General features: G+C 40.7%; 1 protein-coding gene across 2 annotated transcripts in view; it reads right to left on the bottom strand.

Annotated features, from left to right (window-relative positions):
• FAM13B (family with sequence similarity 13 member B) overlaps nt 1–15,402 on the bottom strand; it is an 83,053-nt gene extending 67,651 nt beyond the window's left edge. For both annotated transcript variants that reach the window (XM_054036951.1, XM_054036952.1), the window contains exon 1: nt 15,138–15,402. The gene's annotated coding sequence lies outside the window, so the exon portion shown is untranslated. The remainder of the gene's footprint in view (nt 1–15,137) is intronic.
• Nucleotides 15,403–15,796: the final 394 nt, after the last annotated feature.

Here is a 15,796-nt window from a genome sequence, read left to right as displayed (position 1 = left end):
CTGCTTCAGAGATAAAATGTGCTATTTGTTATGTATTTTGATGTGCTGAATTCAAATATGACAATTAAAACAAATGATTGGCTACTGTTTCTAAGATATTTAAGTTTTTACATTTTATGTCTATGTATATTGTGTAGATAGTAGTACAGTTTTAATCAAATTGTAAACCTAGGTCTTTTCATGTGTTTATGGTTACTTTACATGATAATATTTCACCTGTCCTGTTTAAACACTTTAAAAATCAGCAAAAGGGTTATATAAATAAAATTTATTATGAAACAAAAGGCAAAAAACTATTCTGTACATAGTTTAGTCCTATTCAGTGTCTACTCGGCGCTTCTTGGCTTGTCTCTTGTATTTATTAAATGGAGCATCTCTTGTCACTGTCCAGCAATAGTCTGCAAGCATTGATGGACTCCATTTGCCCTGATAGCGTTTCTCCATTGTTGCAATGTCCTGGTGAAATCGCTCACCGTGCTCGTCGCTCACTGCTCCACAGTTCGGTGGAAAAAAATCTAGATGAGAGTGCAAAAAAATCTTTAGTGACATGTTGCAACGAAGGCTTTTGTATGCCTTGAGGAGGTTGTCCAACAACAACCTGTAGTTGTCTGCCTTGTTGTTTCCGAGAAAATTTATTGCCAGTAACTGGAAGGCTTTCCATGCCATCTTTTCCTCGCCACGCAGTGCATGGTCAAATGCATCACCTCGAAGAAGTTCATGAATCTGAGGACCAACAAAGACACCTTCCTTTATCTTAGCTTCACTTAACCTTGGAAATTTTCCACGGAGGTACTTGAAAGCTGCTTGTGTTTTGTCAATGGCCTTGACAAAGTTCTTCATCAGACCCAGCTTGATGTGTAAGGGTGGTAACAAAATCTTCCTTGATTCAACAAGTGGTGAATGCTGAACACTTTTCCTCCCAGGCTCCAATGACTGTCGGAGTGGCCAATCTTTCTTGATGTAGTGGGAATCTCTTGCACAACTATCCCATTCGCAGAGAAAACAGCAGTACTTTGTGTATCCAGTCTGCAGACCAAGCAAGAGAGCAACAACCTTCAAATCGCCAAAGCTGCCACTGATGTTAGTCATAGTTTATGCACCTCAAAAGTTGTTTCATGTTGTCATAGGTTTCCTTCATATGGACTGCATGACCAACTGGAATTGATGGCAAAACATTGCCATTATGCAGTAAAACAGCTTTAAGACTAGTCTTCGATGAATCAATGAACAGTCTCCACTCACTTGGATCGTGAACTATGTTGAGGGCTGCCATCACACCATCGATGTTGTTGCAGGCTACAAGATCACCTTCCATGAAGAAGAATGGGACAAGATCCTTTTGACGGTCACGGAATATGGAAACCCTAACATCACCTGCCAGGAGATTCCACTGCTGTAGTCTGGAGCCCAACAGCTCTGCATTACTCTTGGGTAGTTCCAAATCCCTGACAAGGTCATTCAGTTCACCTTGTGTTATGAGGTGTGGTTCAGAGGAGGAGGATGGGAGAAAATGTGGGTCCTGTGACATTGATGGTTCAGGACCAGAAGTTTCATCCTCTTCCTCGTCTGACTCAAGTGAGAATGATTCTGGTGCATCAGGAACCGGCAGTCCTTCTCCGTGGGGTACGGGGCGTATAGCTGATGGAATGTTTGGATAATGCACAGTCCACTTTTTCTTCTTTGACACACCTTTCCCAACTGGAGGCACCATGCAGAAGTAACAATTGCTGGTATGATCTGTTGGCTCTCTCCAAATCATTGGCACTGCAAAAGGCATAGATTTCCTTTTCCTGTTCAACTACTGGCGAAGATTTGTTGCGCAAGTGTTGCAGCAGATGTGTGGGGCCCACCTCTTGTCCTGATCTCCAATTTTGCAGCCAAAATAAAGGTGATAGGCTTTCTTAACCATAGTGGTTATACTGCGCTTCTGTGATGCAAAAGTCACTTCACCACAAACATAGCAGAAGTTATCTGCACTGTTCACACAAGTACGAGGCATCTCTGCTCACTTTGGCTAAACAGAAATGTGTCCCTCTGCAAAATCAAACACTGACAAATAAGAGAGCACGACACTGTATGATTTCTATAGCTGATATAGGGCAATTTGTTCAGCAGAGTGATGTAAGCTTCGTTCTGATTGCATCATCCAGGACTTCTAGGAATAACATGATGCAATTCATATCATGTATGTCGCAATACCAGCTTCAGATTGCATCATTCATTGTTTTGCCTAAAAAGCAAGTACTGTCCAAACCCAGTCATAGATTTATTCACAGATCCAGTCAAAGATGTATTTTAGTTATTTCTGGTTTAAACAGAGATCCCTTCCCTTTATAACTCACTTATCCTCCGCCATTCCCAAGTCAAGGGTCGTAAATACTGACCCAATAGCATATCTTGAAAACTAGAGCCAATCAACAATTTTAAGCATCGTTTTCGTTCTCAGTGACCCAGAATTAGTAAAGTTTGACTACATTTATTTCAGAAGCATTTTGGCTGTAAAGCAGTGTAATTTCTCAAATCTATTCAATTTTCTCATTTCCTACCAAGCATGTTGTGTTGGATAAATCCATAAAAAGATTCGGACTGCAACACCGGTGTTTGTTAATTAAATGCTAGTTACCTGTTTGCAATACTGATCAATAGCTTCCAAGTTTACTTAAGTTACAATCATGAACCATCATCTAGTGCTTTTGACAAAGAAGTCTAAAAATTATGATCAGAAATCTAGCTTTATAGAGAACCATACTATCACATTCTCTGCCCATGTTCCAGGAGATTCTAGCAAATCAAGTCCCCATCAGCTCACAACCCCAGGCACTGCCTTCTCTTTCTCAATCACCACTCCTCTTCCCTTGCAGGCTTCAAGATTCTTATTATGAATAAATTAAGTAATTAGAAATTATCTTGATGTTCTCCTCATTTTCCTTTCAAAGTTTTTTAGAATAGAGTGTTTCAGTGTTAAATTTTCAAGTATGTTAAATTTATGAATCATGTATGTCTACTTTCATAGCACCTAGGAGCCCCAGACCAGAACCTCAATATACTAGGTGATGTACAAACACAGAAAACAGATAGTCCTGGCCCAAAGAGCTTAAAATGTAAGACGAGACACAACAGATGGACAGACAGACAGCGGAGTATAATGAGACAATACACTCATATCTCACAAACCTAATCTGGCCCAACTGATATATTTATGTAGTCCACATGATATTCCGGCTCTTTAGAAACTAAGTTTTCCTTTAAAAAAAAAAAAAAATCTAACCTTCATGATTGTGAAGAAAAAACTTTCCAAAGTGAACAGAGAATAATCCAAGGTTCCCAAACTGGACTACATGTACCACCAGTGATGTAAGCTTGTTGCAAGTGCTATGCTAAAACCTCTTTAAAAAAAAAAAAAATCAAAAAATCTTTCCAGTTCAAAAGAACAGTTGTCGCATGCACTGCAGCATGCCAGAAAATGCCTGCGAAGCAAAATGCACTCTCTCCTGGCCACTTTAGGCCATAATGAACAACACTTGCAGTGTGTTATGCACGGCGGCAGCGCAGATGGGTGCTGTACTCTCAAGAGGCACACAGATGGCAGGCTTTCTGCTAGGCCTAGCTTTCACTTTCCATCAAGCCGCATAGTTCAAGATACTGAGGTGAACTCCCAAAGTTCCATATCACGCCATCGGAAACAATCAACGGCTGCAAGCCCAGTTCAAAGTGGCTGAAAAAGGCCTGGTTGCAGGCAGCCCCGAGATCAAAGGGCCCCCACACAGGAAGCTGCTGCAGAGCAGCACTACAGAGGCTGCAGCCTGGCCCCCGCAGGGCTGGGAGACAAGGGAATTCCCCATGCACACCCCCATCTCCACAGGGAAGCTGGGGCAGGGGGTGTCACAGTGAATAAAAATGTGGCGACAGAACTAAGGAGACACACCTGGTTCTTCAAGCAGCAGAGCAACTGGCTGGCTGCAATTTGAGTCTCTTCCCAGGAGGAAAAAGAAAGAGGAGTCCTTGTGGCACCTTAGAGACTAACCAATTTATTTGGGCATAAGCTTTCGTGGGCTAAAACCCACTTCATCGGATGCATACAGTGGAAAATACAGTAGGAATACACACACACACCGTGAAAAAATGGGGGTTGCCATACCAACTCTAATGAGTCTAATCAATTAAGGTGGGCTATTATCTGCAGGAGAAAACTTTTTTTAGTGATAATCAGGATGGCTCATTTCAAACAGAAGCTGTGAGTAACAGTAGGGGAAAAATTAGCATGGGGAAATAGTTTTTAGTTTGTGTAATGACCCATCCACTCCCAGTCTTTATTCAAGCTTAATTTAATGGTGTCCCGTTTGCAAATTAATTCCGGTTCTGCAGTTTCTCATTGGAATCTGGTTTTGAAGTTTTTTTGTTGAAGAATTGCAACTTTTAGGTCTGTAATTGAGTGTCCAGATAGACTGAAGTGTTCTCCGACTGGTTTTTGAATGTTATAATTCTTGATGTCTGATTTGTGTCCATTTATTCTTTTCCGTGGAGACTGTCCGGTTTGGCCAATGTACCTGGCAGAGGGACATTGCTGGCATATATCGCATTGGTAAATGTGCAGGTGAATGAGCCCCTGATGGCGTGGCTGATGTGATTAGATCCTATGATGGTGTCCCTTGAAAACATATGTGGACAGAGTTGGCAATGGGCTTTCTTGCAAGGATAGGTTTCCTGGGTTAGTGTTTTTGTTGTGTGGTTGCTGGTGAGTATTTGCTTCAGGTTGGGGGGCTGTCTGTAAGGGAGGACTGTCCTGTCTCCCAAGATCTTGAGAGTGAGGGATCATCCTTCAGGATAGGTTGTAGATCCTTGATGATGCACTGGGGAGGTTTTAGTTGGGGACTGAAGGTGACGGCTAGTGGCGTTCTGGTGCTTTCTTTGTTGGGCCTGTTCTATAGTAGGTGACTTCTGGGTACTCTTCTGGCTCTGTCAAATCTGTTTCTTCACTTCAGCAGGTGGGTATTGTAGTTTTAAGAATGCTTGATAGAGATCTTGTAGGTGTTTGTCTCTGTCTGAGGGATTGGAGCAAATGCGGTTGTATCTTAGAGCTTGGCTGTAGACCAGGGGTTCTCAAACTGGGGGCTGGGACCCCTGAGGGGGTCGTGAGGTTATTACATGGGGGGGGGGGTCCATGAACTGTCAGCCTCGACCACAACCCCTGCTTTGACTCCAGCATTTATAATGTTGTTAAATATACAAAAAAGTGTTTTTAATTTACATGGGGGCTGGGGTCGCACTCAGAGGCTTGCAATGTGAAAGGGGTCACCAGTACAAAAGTTTGAGAACCACTGCTGTAGACAATGGATCGTGTGATGTGGTCTGGATGAAAGCTGGAAGTATGTAGGTAAGTATAACGGTCAGAAGGTTTCCAGTATAGGGTGGTGTTTATGTGACCATCGCTTATTAGCACTGTAGTGTCCAGAAAGAGGATCTCTTGTGTGGACTGGTCCAGGCTAAGGTTGATGGTGGGATGGAAATTGTTGAAATCATGGTGGAATTCCTCAAGGGCTTCTTTTCCATGGGTCCAGATGATGAAGATGTCATCAATGTAGCGCAAGTAGAGTAAGGGTGTTAAGGGACAAGAGCGAAGTCAGCCATAAAAATGTTGGCATACTGTGGGGCCATGCAGTGCCATAGCAGTGCCGCTGACTTGAAAGTATATATTGTCCCCAAATATGAAATAGTTGTGGGTAAGGACAAAGTCACAAAGTTCAGCCACCAGGTTTACCATGACATTATTGGGGATACTGTTCCTGATGGCTTGTAGTCCCATTTTTTCATGCTCTCCGTATATATCTTCCTACTGTATTTTCCACTGCATGCATCTGATGAAGTGGGTTTTAGCCCACGAAAGCTTATGCCCAAATAAATTTGTTAGTCTAAGGTGCCACAAGTAGTCCTCGTTCTTTTTGTGGATACAGACTAACACGGCTACCACTCTGAAACCTGTTCCCAGAAGGAGGAGCCCCTGTGTAGTTTTCCTAGCAGTACAGACATCTAGGACAGGAACTGATGGGCAGCAAGAGACCACCTGGAGTGGAGCTGCCTGATGCCCAAGTAAAGTCCCCCCACTTTCAGCAGAGTCCCCACTCCCCCAAAGGCCCACTGGCCCTTTTACAAACACACCCCATCCCCACCTTTAATGGCACTTCCTCCTTCCCCCTCTCCCCCGAGCTACTCAAAATGTTTTGTATTTTTCTTTATTTAAATTTTGTAAAACAGGAAGCGAAGTGAACTTTGGTTTGTGTTCAACAATGATCTAGATAAGGAGTAGGAACTTCAAATTTAAAATTAGCCAAGTTAAAAAAAAAAAAAAATCAAGCTACGACTGCAGTTCAGCTACATACCAAGATATATCAAGATGTCATCTATGACATTTGTTTCTTGTAATTTGAATAATACAAAAGACAAATAATTATGTCTGCTTCATTGTGTTTCTTTTTGATGCACTGTTTAAAAACCAGATATGTTTAAAAAAGGACTTTATAATCAAACGTTTTATAGTAAAATAAATGCCTAAGGAAGCCTAAAGTCTGGAAATACATAGAATAAGTCTGTGAAGACCTAAAGTAAATGTGCACTAAAAAGAGAAGTTTGCTTGTCATACCTTCAAACATCTTTTTTTTTTTTTTTTTAAGAAGATGGTATATGAAGCAATAACTTTTGGGAACCACCAGAATAAGTTAATGCAATATTGCCTTTTTGAATATGTGGACAACCTGAAACAACAATCCAGAAGTGTTAACTCCCTTGCCCTCCATTGATCATATCAGGGTGTTGACCCCAAAGCCTAAAAATTACGCTTTAAATGCCTGTATTATTTAATTCCCAATCATTTTCACAGTTCAGATGGAGAAGGGAGAAATTAGGAGTTGAAGGGAAGAAAGATAAAGATGAAGGGGAAAAAGTAGCTGTGATGCTAAAGATGAAACATTTCCCGTTAAGGGATGCCAAGGGACAAGATACTGAACAAACCAGTAACTAAAAATGTAGTTACCACACAAATTTCACCCTTGATTTTTGGGCAAACGTCCCACTGACACTAGCAAGAGTGCCACTGTGGATTAGGAACCAATAGTACCCTGACATTTTCACCTCATCCCATATATTAGAATTAAAATGGAATTACGTCCTCTTCAAAAAGGGTAAATGCAAATACTTCAGCATGACAATAAAAACCTGTTAGGCTGTGTTTTAGTGAAAAAACAAATGTGGGGTTTTCTCCAAATCCAGAATACTTTCTATATTGTGAGGATAGGTTTATATAAATCACCCAAAAATGCTAAAGTTTCACTTAATCATATAAAATAGAAAGCTTCATCCTGACATGACCAAGTATTACAGAATATTACAGTATTAGAGAGATGAAAAAACAGTAAGTCACATTAAATATATCAGCTACAATATCATATCAGTTACACATTAGGGTGAAAGTGTGTGTTTCATTCTGTACTTTGAACTTCTTGACTTTTATCTATTGGTATGTTATATTCCTTTTATGGTGAATGAATACTTCACAACGTCGGCTAGGGAAACAGCATTACAAGCCTTGGTTTTTGTAATCTTAATGGTATTTGCTTATCTTGGCAAGAGAATTACAAGTATTCCACACCCACCAATGAAATAATGCTTTTTAAATGAACTTCAAGTGCATAAAAAGGTAAGAACATTTTATTGTTGATTCTGTGTTTGAGAACTGAATAATAAGTTATGTTATTTACTGAACTTTTTAAAGCATTTTGAGATCTAAAGATGAAAAGCGCTATATAAGAGCGGATAGTATATTGTACCTATTTCCTATTTGCAGTTTATGACACATCACCAGTAGATACTAGTGTAAAACTGAGTTAACAGGTCTCCAATTAAAAGGCTTGTGTTCAATTATAGTTTTAGATCTAACCGTTTGGTCTATTTAAGAACTGATTTATTAAATTTGTGATGATCTGAGACAAGCAGAGGTACAAAGTCTAATGTGTAGGTTCGTGAGACAATTTTTATAGCTTAGTCAGAAATGACTGCCTTATCAAAAAAAGATACTAACATTTCATTTCTCGCTCTGTCCCTAACCTGATGATTATTTAACTCACATGTTCCTTATCTAACTAGTTAACTGAAATACATTGGCTGTAAGGAAACAAGCCTCAGCAATTTTGTACATCATCAAAAGAACTAGAAATATCCACACTGCTTGGTCTTTCATTATAAACTTAGTATCAATATATACACAAGACTAGATCTCTACTGAATGACCCCAAACACCAGATTATGCTGCCATCAGTTTTTCCTGCATAACCAGACAGCCTCAGAAAGTACTTAAGCCTTCTAGTATTATAACAAAACAAATATAAACACAGAATATTTTGTTAGAATGATGTACTTGTCAGAAATAAAAATAGCATTCCCATAGTGACTCTTAGAATAAGCCAAATTGGCACTTATGTCAGTATAGGGAAGAAATGTAATGGAACAATTGCATCGCAACCACAAACAACCAGTTTTTTAAACCACATATTAATAAAAGTATTATGTAATACTTGTTTGGAATTAATTTTTAAAACAGTAGACAAAAAACAGACTAATGAAGGTGAGTGTTTCTATATGTATTTTCTCCTCTTTACAATTCAGTCTACAGTCATTTGAATTTCAGAGGAAGAATCCGTATTACATTTTCTTCACAAATCAAACAAAAACAGGTCTTATTCAACACTGCCATAACCTCTAGTGGCTATCATTAAAGGTAAGCACTGCTTACAGTAATTACACTCAAAATTTAGAAAAATGTACCAGTCTTATCTCAAATACTTATTGTACAGTTGTATATTCTATTTGTAAACTTAATAAAAAACTAAACCAATACCGACAGATTTGATTTAAACGTAAGCACTAGGTTGCAATTTTACAATCATTTTACAAAGAATACACCGATGAAACACTGCAATCTGTTAAAGACTAGTCCAAGCACCACTAAAAATCAATCATTCTGTGAAAATATGCTCACTAATATATTAAAGGCATCATTTTATTCACTTACTAGCTCAAATCCAGGGGAATTTTAACAGCATATCTCAGCAACTTAAAAACAAGATTCCTAAGTAATTCAATAAAAATGAATTAAACCACCAGAAAACAAAAGTGGAGGTTTCTTGCTTTCTGCTTTACACACATCACTAAACACTGCCAGATTCTCCCTCAGCTGCTGCCAATGCTCATGTGCAGAAATGTAAAGAAACTTCCTGCTAGCACAGATCACATCTCATTCCTAACAGCCACTAGTTAATAAATAAAAAGCCTTTTGTATCTTGTGTAGGAGCTAATTATGTTTGTCTTACTTGCCCTACAATAATGAAAAACAGCACTCCATAAAACAAGCACCTGTACTTACCACCCCCATCAGATAATACAAACCTAATAAATGTAATGGCATTATAAAAAACGCACAATTGAGTAACTAATATATTAACAGAAAGAAAATATCAGTAGAGCTATGCAATTAAAGAGATTCACATTCTGTAAACAAGACTGTTAATCAATTTTTGTAACTGCTACAGACTGATTCCTGTTCAGAAATCAAGTTATTTCACATAGCTTCCCCCACCCCAAAAAGGCAAATAATGCAAGTACATAATGCACTTATAACTATAAATAATGTTATCCCATTATAGAGATTTGTCTCTATTTCCCCCCCTCTCAGTAGGGGAACAAAAACACATGAGGACTCAATGCTTCACAGTGCTTGGTCCACTTGCGACAGGCAGACTGCCTCTATTATGGTGATGACCATTTGAAACAAAAAGGTGGTCCTACAGTCCCAGAAAGTTTTGAACGTGCATGCATGCACTGTTCATACAGAATTCCATTCCACAGCTATGTCTATTTGAGCTGCTGCAAAGGAACGAACAACTGCCAATGAGCCTTGTGGTTCAGCATTTCTTAATGCAACTTCAACCACAACCAAATTTACAAACATCACTAAAACTGAAAGGGTAACAAATACACAGGATGACATAATCAAACTGAAAGCGACCTGGAAAGATTAGAGCAGTGAGGGTCTCAGGCAATGACAGACTGGATACTCATTAAATATAAAGTCCTACACCCAAGCAAGAAAAAAAAAAAGCAGATACAGTATAGGAAGTGGGGCAGAAGGGGAAACAAACCAGCTGCCACTCCCATCACAATACATTTAGCTTTATTTTGTCCAAGTATTACATTATGTAATCAAACACGCATGCAGTAAAGTTTTAATTAATACACTGCAGGGAAAGGTGGAATGGAAAGGGAATCTGTCTGAGCAGAGAAGCTTGTAGGATATAATGAACACTGTTAAAATCTTTACAATTGCTGTTTGCAAGTAATTAACCTGACCAACACATTCTTATATTTAATAGAATTAAATGGGGCTCTGATTAGGCCACCTGCCCATGTATAGTTTGCAGGAGCAGGGCCATAAACTTTACTGTAGTGACAAGAATTTAAATGTGATGCAATAATTATAGTTTAAATTAAATTTTTCTCCCTTCCAACACATATTCTGTACTTAAGACAAATACCCAGAATACCCAAAGAAGAGACTAGAAGGACCTTTATGCATACACAGGTGAGGAATCATAAATTAAAGAGAGAATAGCTATTAATTACCATATCACAATAATGCTCCTTATTTGGCTACAGCCAGAAAGCAGACCTAGATACAACTACAAAATACTGCACACTTCTAGCATTACACTGCTCCTCCCACACACTTAAAATAAAGGATGTACTCATTGTACCCAGGTTCTAATGCATTTATCTCTTTATGAAACTGATATGACATACAGTATTGTAGAAACTATATTCTAACTGCACTCCAAAGAAAATATATAATAGAAGTTGCACTGAAATATAAATCTGTGATTTGATCTCTATGTATTCTCAGAGCAGTGTGAAAGTCTGTTCAACTCAGATTCAATTACCAACAATAGATCAAGAATATATTCCAGAAATCAAAACTAATCCCTAATTCTACCAAGGAATACACTATACCATTCTTTTTAAAGAAAATGTGTTGAAATGTGCAGAAAGACATGTTCAGTAAGAAACAGGCACAAAAAGGGGTTGCAAAAGGTTAGCTAGCTTCTCACAAAGTGAAATAATACTTAGATTCTAGGTTGGATTCCAACTTCAGCATGAAAAATTACAAACACAGATTATTCAGCAGATCACTATTGGAACAGCATACAAAAAAAACCAACCCCCACCATATCCCGTCACATTCCTCAAAAAATATATATAAATAAATAAACAAACATGCGAGCAGAGGGGAATATCAATTGTTCAAAGGCTTGCATAAGCATTAAATAAAATAAGTTTCTAAAGAACAGCATCTATCCCTAGAGTGGCCAGCAAAAACATAACTGATTCTAAAATGGTACGCCCATTTTTTAAGTTATCATCACTTTCCTTCCTCACAATCCAAACATTTAGCAGCCTTGCAAGAAATAATTTCTCTCACCCTCCAATAGTGAGTTATTAATTATTTCTTTTAGCCAGGTGTTTAGCCGGCAGCAAAGGTTATTTGGCGTTACGTGTAGAATTTAATTGTACGGATTTCTCTTCTTCACATCCACAGCTTCCTTTTCAGAAAAAGGATTACCAGACTCACTCCCTTTTCACACCTTCAATTTTGAAAAATTCTATCCACCCACAGCATGGGAGTTTGTGCTGCCCTTTCAATGAGGCTCAGACGGAGGCTTGTGACCCAAAGGTAGCTCTTCAAAAGGTTGTGTATTCAAAGAGGAATGAACTCCCAAAGGAACTAAGGATCACCAAGCCTTCCCACCTTCTGTTCCAAGTGCAAGGTATACTTCTGCCACTTTGTTTTCTATAAGAAACACAAACTCTACTCATTCACTTGTCCAGGATATGTAAAACTTTATTTCATGAGACGATAAAATGTGTTACTTCTATTCTTGCAATCGTGTCAAGATTGGAGGAACAGATTTTGTGTCTGTTCTAATGAATTTTCATTATTTTTTCTAAATTGCCTTAAAAGAGAGGTGTGAAGCTTAGATTTTCAGGAAAGTCATTTACACAAATCACTTTTTGCCTGACTAGTACAGCTTGCACGGATGTTAAAGACATGAAGAATCCCCATTTAAATTTCAAATGTCTGTTTTTGGCAGGATGGATAGCTTATCTTTTCAGTACTTCCACTGTGAAATGTAGTATTTTAAAATTTCTGTTTCTACCATTGTTGCACAGCCCAGAGTATTGAGGGGGACAAAAATACTTATGCAGACGAAATTTTTAAGTCAGGATGAATCCTGGATTTTTCCATTTAACATTGACTATTACAGTGTAAAACTAGGGAGTGGTTTATACTGCATGTTCTCTGATGCAATGGTTGTGTCAGAATTTACTAAAATCTGCTGTAGAGTTCTCCAATAACTTGAGTTTTTTTAATAAGCCATATTTCAAATATATGTCTTGCACTATTTCACTATACATCAGAAATAATAGAAGATCTTGGAAAACAAAACATATCAGTTGCACCATTCATGCTTATAAGCAGGCAAGCCAGCACAAGTTATCTCAGTGCTCCTGGGCATCATGCCACTGACCTTCCTCTCAGAACTATGCATCTCAAAAGGTACAAATGACACTTATTTTCAGCATTATTCTAAATAAAACTTGTTTAAGCAGAACACGGATTCGATATCACCAAAACTTCTTAACGGAAGTCTTCAGATGTCTTTAAAAAAAATCTGAGACTTTGCCTAATGCCTTTTGTTTTGGAAAGGCTGCCAAGATTGGTAGGTACAAAATCCAGAGGGCTTCAGATCCTGGGTTTTAGTTTATTTTAAAATTATCTCCCCTGCCAGACACCAGAAAACTCTTCAGACCATGCTCCATTTATTGCTATTCCTAAAAAAGACTAAGCAAACTTTCCAGAGACGGGTAAGGAAGACACATTCATACACCAGAGCTTTGCTACTTCTCTTTTTCAAAATATTAATGCAAGTAGAAGTAAATCTTCCTGCTTGATATCAGAAAGGGACTTGGCCCAACAAGAAACAATGCACCCTTAAATTAGGGTATCTGAGGATTTGTTAAATATACCTATTGAAAACCACCAAAATCTCAGTAAAGATCCAAGCAGGTGGACCAGAATGTCTAATCTGTCATTCATAGTCAGCAGGAGAATCTTGGTATTATCAAAAATATTGATGTGCAACCAAAAGTAAGAACAGTAAATTATTACTGGGTATCTAAGACAACCAGAAAAGAAAATACGAAGTAGCTAAATAAACAAGAATTCCCCATATTCCAAAGGACAAAAGGTATTTGCTTTCTTTCGGAGTATTGGCAAATATGATAACCTTTTATGGAACATCCTCACCTCCCACCACCATCTGCTATCCTCACCTCCCACCACCTTAATTGCTCTAAAAATCATCCTGTTTAAAGTTGACCAGCATTGGGATGCCCTTCATTTTTTTGGTCATATGTTCCAGCCTTGAGTACTTCTCAGAAATATAAAGTAAAACTTAACAGCTAGCTTTAATAAGTTCAGTTTCACTTTCTATACACAGAAGGGACTGAATGTAGCCAAGGAATAGTAGTACTAAACAAACCTCATTATGTATTGTAGTATATTTAATTTCCAGCCACTACACTCTTTCCCTTATGCTTACAAGCAGTGTCAAAATATTTTCAATACAACATACTTCCCCCTCCTCACCCCCCAAAGGCTGAGAAAACTGCAATCAAGATGACCTTGCACCAACAGATTTATATTGCAGCACTGATTTCCCTACCACAGAGAAACATGCTACCATTGAGGGGACACGAATATCAACTCATTCCAAAAGGAACACAGCACTTTGGTACCAAAATGTGCCTACTTGGGGCACATCTCCATTACAGATACTACAGTGAATCAGCAACAGTGCTGCAGCTGTGACGCTATATCAGAGTATAGATGCTTCCTACATTGACAGAAGGAGGTTTTTTTTAATCAATGTAGTTAATCCATCTCTCCAAGAGGCAGTAGCTAGGTCAATAGAAGAATTCTTCCATTGACTTAGCCGCATCTGCACAGAGGGTTAGATCAACCTAACTAAGCGGTCAGGGTGAGAAATTTCTTTACAGCCCTAAGCAACATAGATAGTATCAGAGGAGTAGCCATGTAAGTCTGAATCTGTAAAAAGCAACAGAGGGTCCTGTGGCACCTTTGAGACTAACAGAAGTATTCGAAAGCTTATGCTCCCAATACTTCTGTTAGTCTCAAAGGTGCCACAGGACCAACATAGATAGGTTGATCTAATTTTTAACCAGGCCTTAGTAATAAGTTTAACTCCCTAGGGAGCTCTCAGTACCAATGAAGGACCCACACGGACATGTTCCTTCGAGGCCGAATTTTGCATCAGACTAGAAGACTTAAATCTCCAAAACAACAGTCTCAGTGCCGATGAGGCCTCAGAGCCCATAGAAGACTTGGGCACTACAGCCACAGAGCCCAGATCTATCCAGCACCAACTTAATCAGTGTAAGTCCCTGATTTGCCTAGTTTTGAACTCAAATGCAACCTAAGTTCCTTCACGGGGCGTAAGGCTGATCTGTGGTGGGATGGAGGGATCAAGCGCCAAAGGCTGTCTTGGGGAAGAAGGCAAGAAGCCTCTGCTGCCTGTCAGTGCTGGCTTGAAGGATGAAGGCCGTACACTGGGACTAGGGAAACAGACGTCCCACAGCACAACAAACATCCAACCCAGTTTGGGCTTGGCCTCTGTCTTCTCCCAGAGGCCAAGCCCGAAGAGTCCTAGGCGCCACACTGCACTTCTGTAACCTTGGCTGAGAAAGAAGGAAGTTACAGGACCCCAACGAGCTGCTTCCAGAAGGCTCCTGAAGCGCAGCAGAACTTCCCACAAGGGCCAGGGTATAAAGAAGCTGCATTTCAGCCACCCCCGCCCCCGGCTTTGGTCGATTTTCTAATAGGCCCTGGACCTGGGTAGCGCCTCGGGCAGGTTCCAAACAGAACTCGAGTCTACCCCTCCCCCCACCTGACCGCTCCACAGCCCCCCTCCCCTCAGACCCTGGCAGTGGCGCATGCGCGGTGCCAGTCCCCTCACCGTTGCCAGGTGATGACTTTCCCTCCCCGCCGTTCTCAGCAGCAGCAGGTTCCTCCGCCTCTTTCTACCCCGGGGTCCGGTGTGGGCCCCGCCGCTCTTCTCGGCTTTTCCTCCTCCCGGCGCTACAGCTGCTGCCGAGCACGAAGCAGCAGTCCGGCCCCGACACAATCTGACCCGCGGGCCCCTCCGTAGCTGGAGCTCCTCGGCTAGTAGGGTCCCCAACGGATTAACGGCGGCGGCGGCGACTGGCGGAAGTGACGCGCTGACTGACAGGTGCAGCAGCGCGCGCGCGCGCGCCGCCGCCGCCGCCCCTAGGGTCACGTGCAGCGGGTGGGGGCTGAGAAGGGAAGCAAGAGGCGGGCGGTGGAGGGAAGGGCTGGAAGGCAGGGGAGGGGGGACAGAGCAGAGAGGGGGCGGGGCGCGGTGGGTGGAGACGGAGGGGGATGGGAGGCTGGGGTAGAGATGGAGGGGGTGAGCTGCGGGAAAGCAGGAGTGGGCAAGAGGGAGCTGGGGGTAGAGAGGGAGGAGAAAAGGGAGGGAGCTGAGGGAAAGCCGGGGAAACTGGCGGGTAGAGAGGGAGGGGGATGAGCGGGGGGAAACAGGAGGGAGCTGGGGGTGGACGATGGGGGAGCTGGGGCTAGCACAGAGGGGAAGAGGGA

The sequence above is a fragment of the Malaclemys terrapin genome, chromosome 8 (genome assembly GCF_027887155.1).
Source record: "Malaclemys terrapin pileata isolate rMalTer1 chromosome 8, rMalTer1.hap1, whole genome shotgun sequence".
NCBI lineage: Eukaryota > Metazoa > Chordata > Testudines > Emydidae > Malaclemys > Malaclemys terrapin.
This window is presented reverse-complemented; position numbering and strand designations above follow the sequence as displayed.